At 43.8% G+C, this 22653-nt stretch overlaps 2 protein-coding genes across 2 annotated transcripts in view; one reads left to right on the top strand and one right to left on the bottom strand.

Annotated features, from left to right (window-relative positions):
- RHOJ (ras homolog family member J) overlaps positions 1–22653 on the top strand; it is a 55594-nt gene that overhangs the window by 19079 nt on the left and 13862 nt on the right. The gene's annotated exons all lie outside the window — the stretch shown is intronic.
- The window catches only part of LOC308195870 (inositol 1,4,5-trisphosphate receptor-interacting protein-like 1), a 92099-nt gene that overhangs the window by 65258 nt on the left and 4188 nt on the right, over positions 1–22653 (bottom strand). The window contains exon 2 of the mRNA XM_080594026.1: positions 1–22653. This exon is cut by the window's left edge and continues 6916 nt beyond it. The gene's annotated coding sequence lies outside the window, so the exon portion shown is untranslated.

The raw sequence follows: 22653 nt of genomic DNA, 5'->3' as shown, positions 1-22653 counted from the left end.
CAGCCTCCAGCCTGCCTGCTCTTGGCTTCTATCCTGAAATCCTTCCACCCTTGTCAACCAACCCAGCCCCTCGCAAGCCCCGGGCTTTACTGGGATCAGCTGCACCTGACGCTGTTGGCTCAGGGATGCATTCCTCCAGGGAGCTTCGAATCCCCCGAAGGACCTGCTCCAAGCAGATTTTTTTCCCCTTAGGGAACCAACAGTACAGGATACAGCAGACTTCCTCCCTAGGATATATGTGCAGATGAAGCCTTAAAATCTTTGCTTATGTAGAAACAGTTTTGTGACAGAGACATTTTGCTTTCGGTGGCAGTATCCTCCAGAAATAGCACTCCCCATCTGACTCTGTGACCTGCATACCCTGGGGCAAGCACCACGCTCACATGGGTGCAAACCAGGGCTGTGCACAGCCCCTGCCTGAGCACAGGAAAGGATGCTACAGGATTAAAATGACTGGGCAATGCACTGGAAATGCATGTCCTGTACAACCAGGTTGTATTTAGATCACTCTGTTTTGAATCAGCCTGGTACGGCCTTCTGAAGGATGCTCTGGAAATGGGAAATGTCCCAGAAAGTCACAAAAATAATAGAATATTTAGAAAATAAGGTTTGTGGGGAAAAGCTTCAAGTAGCGCAAGTATTGAGGCTGGGGATTGTGGAAAAAAAAATGATAGAGAGCAGCAGGGTAACAAGTCCAGAGGGACCAGTGTGGAAAATAGGAAGCTCAGGGCAGAAGGAGGGAACATTTTTTTTCAAGTGCCATACATACAGAATAGCCTAAATGGCCTGCAACTGCCCAAAATGCACAATATTTTTTTGTTGGTGGTGGTGGTAAAATGCATGCCGTAACCTGTGGGCCAGTTATAGAGCAGAGGTAACTGCCCTGTGAAACTCACGTGGCACAGGCATCACGGAGACACTGCTCACAGCAAGACTGGGCAGGGAATGAACTCTCATTCACATGACCCAACAGCACTTCTTTACCTCCAGAATTCACCCTATCTGGTTTTATTCTGTTTATCTGGACAAATAAAAATCTGCAATAATATCACCGAAAAATAAAAAATAAAAAAATTATACCCTCAATGTACTGTGATGGTTGGAGAGTGTGCAGGCACAGCAAAACACCCTTCACAGCATCCCTCTGGCCTGAATTCAGTGAAAAGAGCAAGCAGAAGGGCATGCCTTTGATATCCCATTTGCTGTTGTTATAGTCTCTGGTTTTAAGATTTAAACCTTCTAATAGTGTAATAATGAGCTTTCCATTTCTTTGCTGACGTGGCTGGTGCCTGCAGGCTATTGAGTTTAAAAGCCAAAACACACAGACATAGAAAATTTGCTTCAGGGTTGAAAAAATATATATCCTATTGGAAGGGTGGGATTTAATTAGCCTTTGTTCTCCCAAATCTCACATAAACAAGCACTCTCATATATCTCCCAGTACAAGGCAAGCAAAATCAAGAGTGCCTGTTCTAACTGGAATCTTACAAGTCCCTGGTGGGTGGTAGGAACATATGTGCAAGCTACAAGGTTCGAAATTTAGGACTTTGCTTCACAAAACGTCCACGTGGACGAGATGAGAGATTGCCACTTACTGAAAGAAATGCTGTGTACCGGGCCAGATCTTGACAGTCGTTTGGGCTAGCATTTGCCTGTCCCGGGACTGCAGTTGTGATCACGGTCAGTAAGTGCAGCAGATCTGGTGTAGGATTGTTTTTGTCTTCATTTGTATTATTTGCTAGTGAGTTGTTCTCAACAAATAGGCAGTGATGACCTGTAGTAATTGATGAAAAACAAACAAAAAGCAAAACAAAACAAACAACAGCAACAAACAAGTAATTTCCAAATTGTGTAGTGGATAATACTTTATGATCCATGAAATAGCTGTAATACAAAAGAAAAAGAGAGGATTTTTTTATAATGGCCGTAATTATCCAGATCACTACATTGTAAGCATATAATTATACATTGAAACACATATTCTGCCTTTGTGAAATTTCTGGTGTCATTTCCCAGCCATTGAAAGCACCCGTTAAATAAAGCTAGGCAATAGTCCACACTGCCTGCTGTACTGCCTGTCTCCTCCCCCTCTGCCTTTGTGTTTTCTTCCCTGCTTCTCTTCCTCCTCCCAATCAATTTTAAAACTATAAAACATCACTGTCTGCCTCAAACTGTGGAAACCGGGAGCAACTCCACCAAAGTCAGACCTGGAGGAGGTGGATCTCTTTGAACTGAGAGCAGCAGAGGTGTCAAAGCTAGCTTGTGACAACCATCTTTGTGACTAAGGCCAATAATGGCAACAAGAATGGGGAAATGCTGTTAACAATGCTGGTTATGGTTTAGGAGGAAATGTAACAGGCACTCATATCTTCACAAGATGTTACATGTGTAAAATATTTAGACACTGAATTACCTGTCAGCACACCTAGTGATACAAATGCCACTTTCTGGGCTCTCTGCCTTTTTCCTGTTTCCACTGGCTTTCTTTACACTGGCAGGTAAAGATGCAGTCAGGAGACTTCCTGGGACCCTGTTTATAACCTACCCCTTCTCGTGGACTTGCCTAAAGTTATCTTCCAGCCTCACATCATTCTCTTTAGACTCTCATTGTGTGAGCTGAGGGCTTTCTCACTGCAGCTCCAAAGGCATCTGCATTTTTTAAAGGTTGTTTTCAAAGGAACAAGGAAAAAGGATCATAATTAAATCTAAAGAGACAGGAAGGAGAGAAAGAGAAAGACAAGTAAACTATGAATCCTTTACAAAGCCCTGTTGGACCATCTTCCATCCCATCTTGTAATATTATCTGCAGATCTTCTCTTCTGTGAAAAATAATTTTTATCTAAATACATAGGGCCAGATGGATATGGTAGCTCAATGCCACTTGAGTCACAGGATCGTTCAAAAAATATTATTAAAGCAGGCCCTTCCCAAGTTATCCAAGGATTGGTTTCTGATTCGGGTGTTTGTTTTAAATGATGTTATGCTTTTCTTGATAATAGAGAATCAAAAGCACAACCAAGTTTCCAGAGCAGCACTGACCATTTATCCAAAATAATGGAAAATTTTCAAAAAATGACAAGAAAGCATAGGGAAGTCCATCACAATGCTTTTGCTATCATAGCTCGCTCTGTTTTCCCGGGGACGGCTGATCAAGGGCTGTTCCACTGGAGGTGGAATTTCAATGAAGGACTTAACATTTTAATAAGCAGGGACTGTACGAAAAACCTTGTGGAAGCAAGGCAGCCACATTGACCGTAGTTACGAATTTGCATTCAGGCTGTGCAGGAAAAGTACAATGCAGTCTTTTTGTATTAAAGATGGAAAGCTGGGTACAACAGAGCCATTTTCCTCAGTATGTTTTATACAGTGGAGGCTTTGGCTGTTTTTCACGTTCTGCAAAGTTCGGTCTTGCTGCTCTCAGCAGATGGAGTCCCCGTTGCATCCCAGATGCAGGACATGCACATCTGCGTGCAGCCTACAGACCAGAATCCCCTTTTCTGAAGTGAAAATGAGTCTTCACTTTCTCCAGCACTTAGTACTTGTGAAGGGTTATTCCTGCAGCATTTTATTTCCTTTCCCCTACTTTCCTCAGCCATATATAAGCTGAGCGACATCTCTTGCACCGGGGCTGATGCCAAGACAGCGCACAAACAAGCCAACGGGATTAGCAGCAACCTTCTTTGTTCATCCTTACGTGCAGCTCGTGAGCTCGCCTTCAGAGCAAGGGCAAACTCAGCCCTGGTGATCTGAGAGCTCAAAACAACACCCTGCACTGGGCTGTCACTCGGTGTTGGGTCACACTAGCCATACGCTGCCGGAGAGGTGTTTTCCAGATAGCCACAGAAGGGGTGTCAGCTAATAGCAGGCTGGTACCTAACGAGTGTAAAGCTGCTGTAATTTATTAACAGAACTCCCAACAAGCACTATCTGCTTGTTTGGCTGACCTCAAAGGCTGGTTGAGCCTCTGACAAAGCTTATCGCTCCTTTTCGTATTCAAAGTGGCAGCTCTCCAACCTTCTGTGCAAAGTGTCATTGCTACCCTGAGGATCTCTGAAAGCAGAGTACAAGGGAGTACAGAGGGGACAGACACACAAATACACTAATTTCCCGTGTAAGGGTAAAAGGTAGCCCTCCTTACTGGGCTATTATTACCCTTCTGGTTGCATACGTTGTGAATTACAGGCAGTGTCAAGTTCAGACTAGAAGGAGTCTTAACAGCCCCTTCCTGCTTCCAGTCCAGCAACGGGACTTTTCCATTGACTCAGTGGGATTCAGCCCAAGAGAGACATAAGAAATGCTGCAAAAGCAATGAACAGAAAGCATAACCTGAGTGATAGGCAGGCAGCTCTGGGTGTGTATGCAGAAGTCACTACATTGAAAGAGCAGGCAGGACAACAATAGATTTGGTAGCAAGTTGATGGAATTCTTTTACATTTTTAAGCTTACACAGCAAGAAAAAGAAAAAAAAAAAGAAAGAAAAAGACAATCTATTTAGATTCTGAATGCGCTTAACAGATTGCCCCACTGTTTGCTGACATTTAGGATTTTCAAGTCTCATGTTGAAGCATGACCTCGGAAAGCCTGGAAGGGAAGGGGTCTTTCAGGAACAGACGTCTCTTGAGAGCACAGCTCCTACATGTGGCACTGGTGGAAGAACAAACAGTCTCTCCGACAGGACAAACTTTTGCAGCATTTTCTAGCAGCACTGTATTTAAGACAGCAGTAGTCTGTTCTCACTGAAAAATCTTGAAGTTACTGTCGCAAATCTTATAGGAACTGCGTTCACTAAGTTCTTTTTACTGCCAAGAAAAAAAATTGGATGCACACATACCACAGGTCCCAGTGTTTGAAATTAAGTGTTCAACTGGTATTTTAATGTCTGTGTTGCTATTAAAAAGACTTTAGTGAAATTCAAGATTCAGTTAAAAAAACATATTTTTAGATAACTTATTCAATTTTGGATTCTCCAAGATTTGCTGCATATGCAACACAGTGAGACCTATGCAAATCCCACAGATTTCTACGTGTTTTCATGCTTATCCTTGATCTGTTTGGTGTCTGGCTGGTTGAAGACGGGGTTTTACATGAACAGTTGGGGGCAAAATTTGGGCTCAAACAATTGGTTACAAGATAGAATATAGTGTGAATGGTTGGGAAAAATAAAAATAAAACAATAATTTTTAAATAATAAAGCAACAACAGAGTTTCGAAAGAGCCTAAGTCACTTATGAATTACAGTTCCCGCTGAGAATTGATGGACATATAGACTAAAATCATTTAGCTGCCTTTCAAAACCCCACACTAAGACCCTGTCCAGCAAAAAACTCGGGGCAAATAGCTGACTTACAACCCTGTGTGCGCCCTCCCTGCCCTCAGAGAGGCTCTGCAGGAACAAAAGCATCTGCCCACACACATCCACCCACAAGATTAAGGCCGAAGTGCTTATCAGTGGAACCTTACCAGAAATTTTTTTAGATCTGTTTGCATTAATGTCAACACTGGCTTCTAAGCATTTCCATGATTTGATAGAAAGTGGCGTTTGAAGGGACAGAAGATCTTTTTGCAGGCCACACAGCCAGGCATGCATCTACAAAGGCTGCACCGTAACCACGTGAGAGCAGAGACACACACACTGCATCCATTTTTGACAAATGCTCTCTCTTCTTAGTCTTGTGCAAGGGAAGAGCATGCCTGTCAGATACATTTCGTCGTCTTTTAGCTCTCCTGTCAGCACAAGTGTCAGATGTTTGCAAGTCCCCGTGTGTAACTAACCTTCCCTGAAGGTTATGCGTGCAGAAGCAGTTTGCGGATGAACTCGGTTCAGACAGCAGCGGCAGCCTGTGTCACGGGAGGAGGATGTCGTACATCTTCCATCCAGGACCAAAGGATGCTCTTGCTTCCTTCTGTGGCCTAGATCAAAGAAATTGTGCTAGCAGCAACACTCAACACAACCGCTTTAAACCAGGCTTTACTATTTTTTTTTCCTATAATTTTGATGCAATATTTCCTTTGTCTATCTAAAATGTCTATCAATATTTCCTTTGTCTTTTCTCTAAAGAGAAAAGTAGCCAGTTTCACCTTTCAAATACAACATCTTCTGCAGACTTTCATTTAAAAGGAAATTTCTTTAGAAATCATCTTTCCATTAAAAGCACCTGTCATACAAATCCGGCATCAAATGCAGGGAAAGATTTTTTTCAGCCTTCATCAGCAAAGCAAGTTTTGGCACTCCAGGCACCTCCTCGGTGGGAGGGATGTCAGAAGGCACATTGCCAGGGGTGGGAAGCGTGAGACCGAGCTGTAAGCACATCTCCCGCCTCCCTGTTGCCCTCTCCCTGTTGCACACGAGGAAGCCGGGCAATTATTCAGCGCGCTTTGACCGTGAGCTGCATGACAAACAGCAAATCTGACTCATTGTTGATGTGCCTCTGCTACGGAGCACGTCTAATGAGCTCAAATTTTATGGGGATTTCCTAAACTCTGTAATATGAGTCCCACAGATCCCCCGGGCTGGAAGTCAGCCTGCTGTTCCCTAAATGTCAGCGTGCAGCATGCAGACAGGTGCGGCACGGTGGACTTGGGCATGGCTGGTGCTTGCAGAGCACACAGCAGGACGGAGCACAGAGGGATGCGGTGTGTGAGCAGTGCCCGTTTCTTGCCCCAGCCCCGTGGCCGGGCTGACTCAGATGAGGATGGGGAGCAGCGCAGATCAGGGCGGAATGAACCGCACAAGCAAGATTAATGCTGATGACAAGCCCGTGGGGAATTTGACAGGGGGAAATGAGACAGCAGCAACTGAAGAGAAACCTTCAGGTTTTTCAGATTTATCAGGGTTTTTCCTGGTAATGTTTTGAACTGGGAATAAACCCAGTGAAAGTGTCCCCTCCCCTCCTCTGTATCCACATCGTGAGAACAGTCCCTATAAGCAAGGACCCCGGAGCAGTGGTGGGATCGAGGTCAGCCTCTTTCACTTGCTAGGAGAAAGATGACCTTTCAGTCACGATGCAGCAAAATTCCTGGAAGAAAAAATGCCACCGACTCAGAGAAACAATCGGCCTCTGGCCCTGGGCTGCCTCTCGCACAGACACATCACAGCTCCTCTCCGAGCAGCTGCTTTGGGTTCCCTGCAAGCACCAGCTACAGTCAGAGGCCAGCAGCACGGTTCAGCTATTAAATGATGCTTTTAAATCTCCATTGACCTGCAGAGCCGTGGATCTTCTAATAACTAGATTAGAAACACCTTATCTTTTTACATTAGTCAAGGGGAAAGACACCGCAGTAGAAGTTTACCAAAAATTGTGCGTGTGGAAACCAGCACCAGAGTACCTTACCAGCCTGTCCAGACACAGAGAGCAGCAGCGGGCTCCTGCTCTCCAGGATGACCTGTGGCAGGATTTTGGGGACAGCAGGAGGTGTACCAATGTCTCCATATCTATGGCGAGGTGTCATTCCATCCTTCTTAGAGATACAGGCAGCACTGCCTTGCAGACATCTCACTGCGTGAGGACTAGAGACAGGATTAAAAACAAATAGCAAAGACAGAAGTGTGGCAAGTTAAGAGGGAAACGATTCAAGAATATGTGCCAAGCATCAGTGTTAGCCATATGAGCTTCAGCAGCGAAGCGTGCCAGTTTGCATCAGACCAGACTCATCCCTGCCCGGGCAGTTAAATTGCCAAAAATAGCTGTGTGCATCACAGCTAGCGAGACAGCTCTGTCCATGCCACTCCATGCCAGGCTGCTGTGTCACATACCTCTGCTACGTACCCGCTGCCTCCATTCGGTTTGGACTGAGGGATTTCCATCACTGCTTATGATCCGTGCTCCACTTGATAGTTTTAAAACAAAGCCACACGGAGCAGCTATGCCAGTTGGCAGGGGGAAATTCTGCCATGCGAGAAGGCTGCAATCCTACCTGTGTCCTGAGCTCTCCATCCCCCTCCAAATCCCAGTTCTGACTGACAATGGATCCTGAATCATTACATATTGTGAAAGACACTTAAACAATGAGCTTACGCAGCCACCTCTAGCTCCAACCTATTTAAGTCAACTCCAAGGATGAAACAACCCAGGAAGCCACTCCCAGACTTGTGTCTCTGAATGCTCAATCTCCAAGAGGACCAGGAAGCACTTAGACTTGCTATTTTTACATTACACTGAAAGAGCTGCCCATTTGTTCTAGCATCCCTGCAAGAACCTTAGCAAAATGAAATTCAACACTCTCCCTCCAGTACAAAGGTACGTTTTTCAAGCCAGAGAAAGCCCTGCTCTCCATGAGTATTCTCAGAGTTATTTAATAATGTAGGTATAGCTTCCAGATATTGCAGCTTACTTTTGGCTATGATGATAAATGCTTTGAAAACAACAACAGACAAAGTGGCTGTATGCCAGAGGGGAAAGAAATGAACAGCAAATTTAGTTTGTACAGTGGGAGAGGACAGTAATTGCAGTGCATCTATTGCAGTAAAGATTTAGTACATGCAAGGCATCAAACTGCTAGAAACAGGAGCTGTAAGCATATGGGGGGAAAATAAAAAAAAGGAGCTTAGGGCCGAAACCACAGTTGTTCAAACAAACTGGGTAATTGTGACCCCATTTCCATACACATGTCCAGGTGCAGATTGATCTCAGCCAGCATCTGTGGAAAATGTCACTTGGCCCAGGAGCAAGCAACACGAAAGCAAATGCTGCACACACACATAGAGCTTGTTGTTGGCAAGCTGTGCTAGGAAAGTGCCCTCTGTGGTCTGTGCTGCTTGGTGGCCCTCTGGACAGGGATATGTAAACTGTTTCTTGTCCCACAGCACGTAATGTTTGTCACAGTGCTGGGTCAGCATGAGTACACCAGCACTTGTCTATGCTGCAGCCACCAGGACACTCCAGGCACCACTGCTGGTGCCGGAGGTCTATAAGCATTTCCCTGACCAGTACTTCCCCAGATTCTGTTTTAACCAAAATACTCAAGAACAGGGTGGGATTTTGCTTGATTTTGCATTGTTGGTGTTAGCGTTTAGGAAAACCTTTGTCTTCAGACTTACACAGTTTCCTCACCAGGCAATGGGGATGCGCAGAGTGGATAGGCTGTGATGCCGAGCCTGGAAGAGGTGCACCGGGCACTGTCACTGCACCATCACTGCCTTCCTGCTGCCCATCCCACGCAGTCGAGATTGCACAGCCCTGTCCTTGCAGCAGCTCCCAGCCTGGTTACGTAAAGCCTTCGGCCAAAGTGTAGGCACCATTTCATGCACGGGTTTTGTCCTTTTTTCTCTTTGATTGGAGATCTGGATAACCCTGGCATCTGTGAAAAAAAACAGACCAAGTGCACTTGGTGAAAGCAGCTGAGTTTATTCTGCCTTCTCTATTTTGCAGAGTGAAAGTCTACCTGGCTTACCCAGCCTCCCTGTGACAGACATCAGGTTGTAACAAGAACAGAAAAATATAGAATGAAAGAAAAAAGGTGTTTTGCTCAAAGCACTAAAAATACCAGCAATTAAAACGAAAAAATATGCTTTTTACATTTTCTCTCCACAATGTCTTCTGGTTCTAGGTCAAAGCTCTGCGGTCCACACTCACTTCCCCTTTCCTTCCACTTCGTTTTGCCGCAAGCCATAATGAGCACACAATGTGGTCACTAATTGCAGAGCAGAGTGCCCCGTTGCATCAGAGTGCCAGCAGACAGACAGACAGACAGACTTACACATCCCAGACAGACAGGGTGCTTCCTCCACCCCATGCGGGCAGCATCAGAGAGGGTTTAAAACCAGCATCAGGCCCCCCTTGCACTTCCCTCCTGATGCAGCTCAGTGGCTGTGTTCCTTGTATGCGTGGGGCTGCAAGCAGCCACAGGGATATTCTTTGTAATGCCAGTCTGTGGCAGTAGCAAAAGCTTCAGAAATCAAGCGCAGGGTTGGTATAGGAGAGCCCTGGCATTGCTGTAACCCATACAGCTGTGAACTCCTTCCCTTGCAGCACTCCTAAATCAATGCTCAGCTCCACAGCCACAGCACAAAATGGGTGAACCAACCCAAAAGCCTCGCATCCCGCTTTTACCTGCCTTTTCTTACCTGCTTTTATCAGGGGAACATTCAGGGGCAGGTCACTGGCTGGGATAACTCAGTGCTCACCCGCTGGTATAGGGAAACAACCCTGCCTGCTTTACTTAACCTGACAGCTTGATTCTTCGTGGATGTACTTGCGGAATGAATTTCTGGAAGTTCATCAGCCACGTTATTCTGACAGGACAGGAACTGGGAGAAAAGGTTATCTGATGGTCCAGCTGAGAGGGTTGGGTGTGGGACGTTACAGCCCTGGATGGAGGCTCAGGAGATACCGGCTGTGCACCCACAGCAGCCCCGGGCTGCCCGCTGGGGCCCTGAGGAGCTGCATCACCCCTGGGCACCTTGCTTCCCTTCCTGCGAAACAGGAAATTTTCCTTCTCCACCTTCATTGTTAGCGTGTTTGCTCTGCAGAGCCAGACTGGTCTCTGCCCGTGTTTGCACAGGCCTGATACAATGGAGTCATGATCCAAGGTGTTGCCGTCATAAAAATAGAAACAGAGAACAATGTCTTCCTTAAAAACAAGGCTTTTAATGTATCTGATTGTGTAAAATACACAGCTTAAAATCTATTCACCGTGCTAGCCAGCGACTCAAATCAAAGGCACAAATTGTATCAAGCTTGGTAATAATTTGCAGAAAGTAGCTATGGATTTTCTACCTGGATTAATTTCCCCTTTATTTGCAACACATTGCAACGTGATTTTTCTTCAAAGTCCCTTTTTTTTTTTTTTTTCTGAACTCAGATCTGATCCCCATTAGCGTTGCTTTCATGTAACTGAAGAAGTGTGTCGACATTTTCCAATACAGATTAAAGCCTCAGAAAACAAGGCAGAGGGTGGTGGGGTGGTGTGAACTGCTCAGCTCTCAGGAGAGCAGTGTGAAATAGAAAAAAACTGCCAGGCATTATGTTGAAAACTATCTTTCAGAATGCCTGTTTTAAGAGCTCTCTATTTCAGTCAATTATTAAGAAAATACAGTCTTAAATAATGGTAGATGGAAAATAAATAGTATTTCTGCCAGATGAAAGAATAATTTGCAGAGAAGCCAATTTCATATTGGCTAATATTTTGATTTTTTTTTTTAATTGAGGTATATGCTACTATGCTGTATTTTGCTGACGAGGTTCTTTTTTTTGTTTAAGGGAACAAAGGAGATGTTATAAAAATAATCATTTCACCATAAATTTCTGCTCTTCTGGGACTAAAGTGACCATTGCTTTTTAAAAAAAAGTCTTTTAAGAGCAATTTAGATAAAAATATACATTGCTTGTTTCAAAATTCATTCAGTTATTTTTCCAACCAGGAGACATTATGATTGATGTTCCTCTCAGCTAGAAGTCATTCCTCTGAGCTCAGCAGAGCTGCCTCTGGTGTTCATGAGGTAGAAGAAAAGGTGAATGAAGCCTAATAATTTTTTTTCAAGAGTAAATACAGTCTAAGCGGAGTTACAGCCAACAGGGAGTGCAAGATATTCCTGGAAACTTAGTCGAATTGCAACGTATGACCTGATTCAAAAATAGCATTCAGGCGTGGAATGATTAACGGAAAGGTTAGGTGCATTAATTCTAACCAAAGAGTTAGGAGTTTAAAGAGCAGAAACCCATTACAAATTCCTCTCTCTTGAAAAAGCCACACATTTCAGAATTAATTTTCAGTGAAAAACAGGATGAGAGGTTAAAAATTATAAAACATGCTAAGAGCAAACCTGCAAATAAATAAGTAAGCAAGAGGATCTGCTGGAAAAGCTGAGCTCTTTCATTTCAAGACTTTTAAATCAAAGGGGTGCTCACACCAATTTGCATCAGCCTTATTTTTAATGGGTTTGCAACAACCTGCAAAATTTTGACTCAATATTTCTAGCTGAAAATTCCTGTCCAGCTCTATGCAGGAATTTAGATTTTATTTTTATTTTTTTCTGTCCAAAGAACAAAATTCTCAGGCCCTTCAGAGCCCCTTCTCCACACCCAGGGCTGGGCTGCAGCCACTACGCAGCTGGGTCCTGCAAGACCCAGCCTGGGCTGAAAAGGCCACCAAATATCCCACAGACATGCGGGGGTAGGAAGTACCCTTCTGAGGTCATGGGGGCTGGATCTCACTCTGTCCCACCTTCTGCTTCATATGAGTGCAATCACACTGGAATAAAGGCTAAGGACCTCATAGGCTCAGGTTTGCACTCACCTTCTCTCATGTACGCACACACAAACATGCAGAGGGTTAAGACCAGGCATTTCATCCATCTGCATCTGTTGTTTTTCCAACATGACAATCAGTTCATTGTCCGCAGCGGCTGCCACACTGAGAAGAAAGTGGAAGACATCTCAGCAGGATGTAGAGCAAGCATTACCAATGTTTAAAACCTCCACGCTAGCCAAGGGAGGAGAAAAAGAAAAGAGAAAAAAAAAAAAAGAAAAGAAAAAAACAAAACAAAACAAAAAAACCCTTCTAACTACAGGTTTTCCTATCAGAAAGTTTAAATATTTCCGAGATTTCTGCTTGTGCTGTTTAACATTTCTGCTTCCTCAGTCATGTGTGTTTAGAGCTTCTGGACAAATGTTTGGCTGATCTTAGCAAGCTGCAGGCAAACAGCAGCTGAAGTTTGGTACCTGAAGCTAAGCACAATTTTTGTTTCCCAACCTTGCTGCTGGGAATACAAAGCAGCAATTTTGTCATGGCCCTCCATAGTCCCAGAATTAGGTACTTGCTTTTCAAGCACCAGAGATGCTGTTTTTAATTATGCTGCCATAACCTGGATTGATGCCTGAGGCACCTCTTTGCTCGCTGAGCAGAACAGGTCTGACGGCGGGGGACTTGCTCAAACGCACGCGGCAGTGCCTCAGGGACATCCACGTGGCTCTGTGCCCAAATTCAGCATCCAAACACACCTCAGCCCATCACAACCCACATCTTTGCATCAGGTACTGCAGCCAGCTCAAGGCAGATCTGCTCAGCTTGCTTGGCACCTGCATATAAGGAATAGGAAACCCAGGCTCTCTGCACAGACAGCAGCCAAGCTGGTGATTGCTTCCCGGTTTGTATTCCTGCACGTCAGTCATATTTCCCCTGATATCAGGCTGTTATGGGAAATACAGCTCCGTGCACTTCATTCCTTGGTTGTTCTACCACAATTACTAATGCTGATTAATTTGGGGTGGCCCTGAGAACCAGCTTGGCCAGCACACATCAAGATGCTCCTTAGCCATTCTTAACCAGGAACTCTTCAGCAGTCCTAGAAATGAAAGATCCCCAACTTGTCAGCCTCACTCCTCAAAGAATTCAATCCACTGGTGTCATAGCTGCTGAGGATTAAAATGCCTTCGCTGAAGCCCCTCTCAGCAAGCACCTGGGATCTCTGTCAAGTTCAGAGCATAGTATCTCCTGCCAGTGTAAGTCAGAGTGAAATAGCTGCTCTATCACCTCGTGATGCAGCCTGCAGTGAGGACAACCTGTCGGCTGCAGAGCAGGGATTTTGTGCCCTTCCATCAGCATTAGCTCAGCTCCTGCTGCCACCTAACAGGGACGACGGCAGATCACCACTGTTTTTAGGGAGACAGCAGTGCCTAACAGACGGTGCTGTTAGAGAGCTTTGCCTCTCCAGACTGTTTTTCACTGCCTCCCAGGCAAAAAAAAATAAATAAATCTGGCTCTGACCCTTGAGCAGTACAAGTAGAGAAGCAGTGGAGAGCTGTCTTGATTCCACCAACCACACAGCCAGCCTCTGGAATTATTTTGTGAAACAACCTGTGAATTGCCTGTGCACATTTCAGTGAGATTTGTCTCATTTTGTCACTAATCTTCCATTTATTCCAATGCGATTTATCAAGTCTCACGTTCCCTTGATAATCAGATGCTTGTCATAACTTTGTAGATAGTCTTTTCCCCAGCACTCAATTGCAGTTAGAGGAATGACTTTTGCCTTACACGGACAGGAGAGAGGAACTCGGCAAACACTCAAACACTCCCTTTGTTCCCACCTTTTCTCTCTGGAGAAAAATTCACACTCCTTGCTCTACTTACCATGCTCTCAGCATCACTGTTAAGAGACTCCAAATACATTCTTCGCAGAATTAGGTTTCAATAAAGAGCTGATTTAAAGAGTCTTGACTGACTTCATCTGTGTTAAAATAAATGAAAATGCCATGGCATCTGGTCTTTTGCAAGACAGGTCAGCACAGACAGATAGAATACTAATAAGATTATTCCAATTATCAGTAACTCTTAATTATCTCAGAGCTCTACTACAATAGCCTCTGCTATTGACTTGAGCCATAACCCCAGCTCCAGCAAAACATGTATTCCTAGATACAGTGTTATGGTAATGGAAACTTTAAAAATATTTAGTATAGCTAAAAATATAGATACAGATAATAATCTACATTCTGCCTTTCATTTTTTGGATAGGCTCACACTACAGTCACAGCCAAAATTTTGTTCTTTCACTCGTCTCAATGCCACAAAAACCGCATGATATCATGAAGGGCACTTCCCCTCCATCAGGGTTAAGAAGACATCTAGTATTCTTCATTGTTTAGGAGTGATCATAATATTTTTAATATGTTCATGTTCTTTCTATTTATACTACTTCATGCTACATTGTTCCTCTGTCTAACATTTGCTTGGATTTAGAGCTATTACTTTCAGGAAAGAGTAAAAAGATCCTTGACTACAGTATCACTGAAGTGCACACAACAAAGTCTGCTTGCCTGCAAATTTGGTGCATTAAGTAATAACTTAAGCAGTTATTACTAGTCCATAACTCAGGAGCAGAACTGCCTTCCATGTGGACAGCTGATGATGTACAGGGAGCTGAACTACTCAGGAAGCACCTACCAGTCTGCTGCAGTGCGGAGCCCTATATTTAGACAGAATGAAACCTAACAAAACACTCTCAGACACAACGTCAGTTGTTCCTCAATTCCCAAGGCACTACAATCGTGGTAGTCTTTTCCATCTGACACAGCTTTGCACAACACTGAGGTCCCAACAGCTCCCTCAGGACTGTATTACTGGAGGAACTGGGCACAGTTTTTCTTGCAGAGACTCCAAAGCCCCGTGGACTCGGCTATCGGCAAAGCTGAATTTGTTCAAAGATTGATTAGCAGAACAATAACTCACTGAGAAGCAGGGGAAATCCTCCAGTGCTGATTTTACAAACAATGAGGTCAATGATTCCAATAAATCAACTTCATTCATGCTGTCTATAAATAAGTAACGTCCCAGACTGGGAAGAAGCTGGCTCATGTTTTAGTGTGCTTGTTCTGAAAGCATTGGGAATTTCCATTTTCTTTCAACCATTTCTGGACCAGATTCACTCTGCTTGATCTTCCTAATCCACTTCCACTGCTTTTGTGTTCTTTGTCATGTAGACTGGCTAACACTGAAATCTATCTTCTCAATGCACTTTGGAAGATTTGCAGCACCTCATATCAGCTGTTTGAATAAAAGTGATTGGTGGACCGGTACCTCTCTTCTGTTAGCTATCTCTGCACAGCAAATACACAGCTGTGGAGAGCTGTGGGCACGTTATTAATCTATGGCCTCTTTCTTCTCAAGACGATAAAATAAAAACAACAACAACAAAACAAAGTAGATCACAAATCTTTTTGCGGGATGGCACTGTATGGATGAATCCATTCCTGTTGCAGAATGGGACAATAGAGCTGTCACTTGGTGCTGGACTGCTTTCCCAATGCAGCTGCAATGCAGGTCAGGGTTGGGCATTTTCCCACTGATTCTACTGGAATCCTAAAACTCATACAGATGGTGTTCAAGGGGAGGGTATGCCTGTTGATGCACGTGTCCTCCTGCCTGTCTTCACTCAACCCTAATCACGAGGGAGATGGGAGAAATTAGAGCCCAAGGGGAAGAGTAATCCCTAGAGGCAGTGGAGAGTTGCCTGGAAAGGGAACTTTGAAAAACATCTAGATATTGCATCTCAGATACTTCCAGAAGAACCTGAAACATCCTGCTGATAAAGCTTGTCTCTGCGTAGTCAAACCCAGACTTTCAAAAATCTTTAACATTGACTTCCATACCACTAGAACTTTGCAGGACTCCACATGGCTATTTGCCCCCCACCTTGTGAAGCTTCAAAAGGCATTTGAGTCAAAGTCTCCAGGTTTTCCATGCAACTGAAGAGTTAAAAATACAGTAACCAAAACACTTACAAAAGCCAGAAATGACTGGACTTTGGCCTTAAGAAAAAAAAAAAAAAGAAATAAATAAAAAAAAAAACTACTGCAAGACTCATTAAATAATGAGAATAATCAACCAATGCAAGCTTTAGGTCAGCAGTTGAGGAATGACAGGTAGAAATGGGAAAGTCATGTTACTGCTGGCTAGGTCGTTAGTGAAAGCATTGCTAGACCACACTGTCTCATCCTAGTGACTGCTTGAAAAAAAAAAGAATTTGGAGAAGAGCTACAGGAATGATCTAAGAACAAGAAAATATGCCTTGCAGGAAGACACTAGATAAGCTATTTAGAGCAGAAAAAAATGATTCTATGAACCCTATCTGGCTTTAAAATCATTAAATGTCTGTGGCCTACAGACAAAGCGAATTCTTCACCACCTCATTAGACCAAGAGCTCCACTGAGTAAAATCAGCTGAATCCTGGCCCTGGAGGCCTCTCTGTGCTCCCACCTCAGGGAGCAGACTGGAAATGTTTTTCAGATATTGTAAATATCAGATGGGCAAACATCTTTGTTCAGCAGAACATAGATCTCATCCATTGATGAGGTGACAGCAAATGGTGAGGTTTACTCAGAGCCCTTCTTTTGAAAAATGCTGGCTAGCAAAGGCCTGTACAAGCCGGTAGTAGATGATTACAGGAGTAATTAAAGAAAGGAATTTAGTACAATTTACATCTAAAGTACAGTATTTAGGCCAATTACAGGGTGAAACAGCATGCTTTTGACTTTCCTTTCAGAAAGAATATACTCAAGCTGCAGGGTAATTTTGAGTAGAAATCAGTTTTCCTGTAATCAGATCTTGTTTGTCACAAAGGAGGAAGTTAGGGAACATGCCATGAGCGATGTGTGACTTGATTTCCCGGAGACAATGCTCACATGTGGGAGCAGAGAATGACCCAGGCTTGAGTCATGGGGCATTTGCAGGCCCAGGGTGAGCCAGGGGTCCCGTAACACTGCTTCTCATCTGCTATGACGGTGTTCATAGAATCACAGAAGGGTTTAGGTTGGAACAGACCTTAAAGATCACACAGTTCCAACCCCCCTGCCATGGGCAGGGACACCTCCCACTAGACCACATTGCTCAAAGCCCCATCCAGCCTGACCTTGAACACTTCCACGGATGGGGCATCCACAGCTTCTCTGGGCAGCCTGTGCCAGGGCCTCACCACCCTCACAGTAAAGAATTTCTTCCTAATATCTATTCTAAATCTACCCTTTTTTAGTTTAAAGGCATTACTCCTTGTCCTATCACTACACTCCCTGACAAAGAGTCCCTTCCCAGCTTTCCTGTAGGCCCCATTTAGGTCTGAAGGCCGCTATAAGGTCTCCCCAGAGCCTTTTCCTCTGCAGGCTGAACAACCCCAACTCCCTCAGCCTGTCTTCTTTGTGCATTGGCCACACAATGCTGCAGCACTGCATTCAGTCAAAGCAAAGGGAGTATTTCTGAGGGAGAAGGGCTACAGGGGCGGGAAGACAGAGCTCAGCTGAGTTGATTGTCGTTCCTAGCCTGAGTGATGGGGATATGTCATTAATGCCTTTCTTACTCTTTTTTTGACTAGCTTCTTTTGGTGGTTGTCAGTTGGTAGAGCCCTGAGGGCTTTCATTTGCAGATTTCTTTAGCATTCCCAGCTTCAGATACAGCTGAGTAAGATCTCCTGAAGATAGGCCCACAGCAGCTAAAAAGAAGTTCCCTAGACACTGGCCCAACCAAAATCAAAGCAGCATGTGAGAGGTTAATTCCTCTCAACTCTATTCCTATTTTCCTCCAGTGGGTCAGCTAAAGGAAGATATTTCTGGACAAAAATATGACCAAAACCAGGATTCATGAGTGCACTTGACACGCTACCCACAATGACTTTGTATTCTTGTTGAATATCCAAAATGCTATTTTTTAAAGCCTGGAATATGTAGTCCCAATGGCTACTTCAGGGCCTGACTTCTGTGGGAAACAAAAGGGAATTAGAGACCTAAATGTCTTTTAGGCATGTTTGGGTTTCGAACCCTAAGTGGAGTATAAAAGATCCTCACATTTCAGCCATAAAGATCCCGATTTAGGGATTATGAATTAAAATAAGAAGACAACTTACAAACAAAGAAGTTTGGTTTACAGTAGTATTCTGAAACTGGGCACAAGCTGAAGTTGACAGTATTGTTTCCTCTTGAGCTAGGCCTGCATGAACAAGGGCCTTTGGAAGTGAATGGAAATCTGTAAGGCATACATTGTGAAGACCTCTCTATCTAGAAATGAAAATTTTGGTCAAGAGTTTACCCATCCCTTAAAACAGTAAGAACTCAAAACTTCCATCTAAATTCCACTGCAGTTGACCAAAACCTGCACTTCTGCTCTTCCATCTTACTGATTTTTACCCTCCTTCCCAGCTGGTAAAAAAAAAAAAACAACCACTTGGGCATTTCTACTTCCAGCAGGTCAACCTGAATTGTAGTTGTTATACTGATGTCCATTAGTCTATGTAAAGTAACATGCATCTGGTACATACGATCACAGTAAATAGAAAAATACACAAATTCAAATGTCAAAGCTTGAAAGCAAGGGCATAAGATGGCTCCTATGAACATTCAAGGCTTGACAGACTAATTTGCCCCAAAAAATGAGAAAGTCTTTCCATCCAGGCAGGTACTGCTGTCTCTGCTTGCTGTCAGGCTCTTGGCATCTCTCTCCAAAGCAGCTGGACCTTAATTTGTTGGCAGTTAGGCACTAGAATAAATAGATGACTTCTCCCCTGTGCTATCACATTAGACATTGCCTAAACTATTGCATATATGCTGACTACTGGTTTCACAACCCTTTGATTCTGCAAGCATTTCAAAGGAATGGAAAAATTCCTCGTGATGTGCACGTCCACTTCCCTGTACCTAAGCAAAGGGCATCTGAACTATTGCATCCTAGTTTGGTGTCATACCAGAGACTTACTTGTTGCTTCATGCCATTAATCAAGCAGAAGAGATTCTAGGAGGGCTGCAGACCATTTACATCAGTACAGACCATGAGCATTGCTGAAGGGCTCTTCCAAAGGCATGATTCAGCCCCACAAAGTAGCAATAGCTTTGCTGCAAGGAAATGAAACACAATAGGGAAAGAGCTTGGTAAAGACTGACCATTGACAGGTGAATCTGGAGAAACACACGCCACAAGAACATCGAAAAAGAGGGTCAGACTATCCCCAAACAGATCACTTATTTAAAAACAGAGCTTCCAAGCTCAGACCAGTTCGGTGTCCACACACCAGACCCAGCCCACACACAGCAACTCCATCTAGCACCATCTTTCTGCTGTGGCCTCCAAGCAGGACAGTCTGTTTAGGGCCATTACCAAAAAAAAAAGAAACAGGTACAGACCTGCAACAAAGCCCTGGAGGTGACCCAAAATAGTCACTGAAACTCCAGCAAGCAATACCTAGCCAAGTTATGATTCAACGAACATTTTTAAAGCAGTGTTTTGCCCATCCTGCACTTGGATAGAAACACCAAGTGAAAGGAGAAAAATATCTGCACTGTTGTGCAGTCTGATGCCACACAAACTGGAGCTAAATCAGAACCAGGGCTGCATAAGTATTTGGCCGTGTTTTATTGCTGACCCCACTGTACTTGCTGTTAAAGGCCATGCCATTTAAGTGCAATACAACCAAAATGCTGTAAGATTGTCTTCCAGGTTTGTAATCCTAAGAATATACACTCTGATTCATCGACCTGTTTAAATCAGAACAGCCAGTAAATGGCGAGAAGAGTTCGTATTTATCTGGTTACTCCAAGACTACTCATAAAACTGAGATCACAAGCCTGTAAATGAGCCTGTGTTACCCCCATGACCGCAAAAGAATTCACTGTTGGCTTCCTATAGGCTTGGCCACTGGAGAACAGGAAAAGACAGTGACAGGGTAAGTAAAAGTAAACCAAGATAAAGCCAAAAGCAAGACCTACGGATCTAGCAGAAAAATCTCAGCTAATAAATATGACCTACCAAGTGGACATGCTGAATGCTCTTCTGCCTGACAAAGACAGACTGATAAACTTTTAGAATAAAAATACCATGATGCTTTCACAGGCAAAACCCATTTATTTTGACATCTGTTTTGCTGTGGTAGAAATTTCAGCACTAATACGTTAATCTAGACAACATTATTGCAAGAGCCAGAAATCACTTGAATTATCAGTGTGGGCCATTTGGTCCCCTCTGCATACAGAGCCGGGGATCCAAATACAGCAGTTTGCTGTTGCTGAAGTTATGCCAGCAAAACTGTTCTGCTGGGGTTGTAGCTGTGAACTTAGAGAAGTGACGTGCATAGGAGGGATATCCTCCAGTGATGAGATAGATTAGAACAAGCAACAAGAAAAAAAAATACAAAGATGAATGGGGAAAAAGGAAAAAGAAATGTGTGGTGCCATCTAGAAATTCACAGCAGGATGCTATAAGGAGAATTAAAAGTGATGTGCACGCTGGGTAGACCTGTGGTGTATTTTTCTGAAATTTCTTAGTACTTGTGTAGGTGAAGAGTAGCGGTAGGACACCACTGACCTCTTAATTCCACCTCAGCCATTCCAGAATACCACAAAGAGCCAAACTGAGGTGTGCAAACTATCAGTAACTGTTCAGTGTGACTCCACAGACCCACTGTGAAATATTCACCATGATTTCATGGACCACAGAACACAGAAAATAACTTAGGAACTGTTGCAGCACATCCTCATGGATATGACGCATATCATAGATGGATTGGACTGCTATCCAAAAGGTTAATATCTTAGCCGTACCAACTCCTGCAGCAAGGCAGCAATTTGCATCTGCACTGGGGCTTTTTGCCAGTGTAGCTCTCTTGGTCAGAAGGCACCAAGAGATGGGCCAGCAAAATTTCACATCAGCCTGAGTGAATTTCAGTGTAACTTCTAAGTGTTTAAAACACTGAAGATCTGAGCTGATCTTCTGCAAGAAGAACCCAGCTCACTCTGCCTGTGTTCAAGGTTAGCTAGCATAAGAAACAAAGCTGGATAACTGTGCCATTACTGACAAATGGCAAATGCCTCTTCATATTCCTCAGACTCGTTAGATCACCTGCACCTCCACACAGCTGCCATATGAATATCCTGCTTTGGAGGTGGTCTGCAGACTCCACAAAAATTCAACTGAGGACCGACAGTGCGACTTGCAGTTCTAAACACCACAAAAAACAAAACAAACAAACAAAAAAACAGCTCTGGGCTTTTCCACCCATGGCATGGACCTCATGGCCTCATGCATTTGTGGTACCTCCACAGTCAACAGCTAGCCCAGTTTCAGTTTCCTACAGGAGCTGCACTGCATATGAGCTACCTCCCAAAGAGAGGAGCTGAAGGAGAATTCTTGGACCCTTTTCTATCTTCTCTTCCTCCTCTTTTCAATTACAAGGCAGACCTCATAGTGGCCTGTTGTGCTCTCATCAGCAAGTCTGGTCCTTGCTGAGCCTTTGTACTTTCAGGATGTCAGTTTTGCTCTGTATATGTGCTGGCAAAATTACCGCATTGCTTTGCAAGCAAGTAAAGCTGCTGAATAATCGGTCTGTCCGAAACACACTGACAGAGACTTGAAGTCTAAGAGATTTCAAGCAGGACTTTGTTTGCCAGTCTAGGAGCTGTTACATTGTAAAAACTGGTAGGTGCTTTTCTCTTAAAAAGTTCTTACCACTTAAAAAAAAAAAAAAAGGCAAAAAAATATCTGACATTTTCAAACCTCCTCTTTGGCAAAAGTAACTATAAATCTTTCCCAGCCCTCATTAACTTTAAGCTGTGATCGGCCAATGGTGCCAGTCTTGGCCTCCCCCAAGCTGTAACTCTATGTTCATTCCAACCACTTGCCCTCATGCTTTAAAACAAGTAACAGTCCATGGGCTGTGAGAGCAATATTATTTTGAGCAACTTTCCTAATGAATGTTTAACACCTTCCACTGGTTAATGGGTGGAATCAGATCCCCCCCTTCTTTCCTGTTGAGTAGTAACGACTTAAGGAGATTCACTGGTTAACTAAATGTCATTAATATATATCGTATCCATGATACAAAATAATCCTGATTACAGAGATCAGCTAATAACAGGGTTCATTCAAAAGCAATAACAAAACATTTTCATCCATGCTGATGGGCTCAAAATGAAGTTCAACGTGAATTCAACTGAAGTAGTAAACGTGCCGAGAGTGATCAATAAACCAAGCCATGCTTCTCTTCAACTGCACCAGAGTCTGTTCAACATCCCTGAAAACATTAGTGCTCCTCTTCCTCTCTGTCCTTCAAAGCATCCCTCACACATCTCCAAATGTTAAGCACTAACATTTTACCTGTGATTGCATGACACAGGACAGGCATTGCATCTCCAAAACCAACTGAGCATCACCCCTTTCTGAATGCTTCACTGTGTCACAGC

Source organism: Anser brachyrhynchus, assembly GCF_964034855.1.
Source record: "Anser brachyrhynchus genome assembly, chromosome: 5".
Lineage (NCBI taxonomy): Eukaryota > Metazoa > Chordata > Aves > Anseriformes > Anatidae > Anser > Anser brachyrhynchus.
This window is presented reverse-complemented; position numbering and strand designations above follow the sequence as displayed.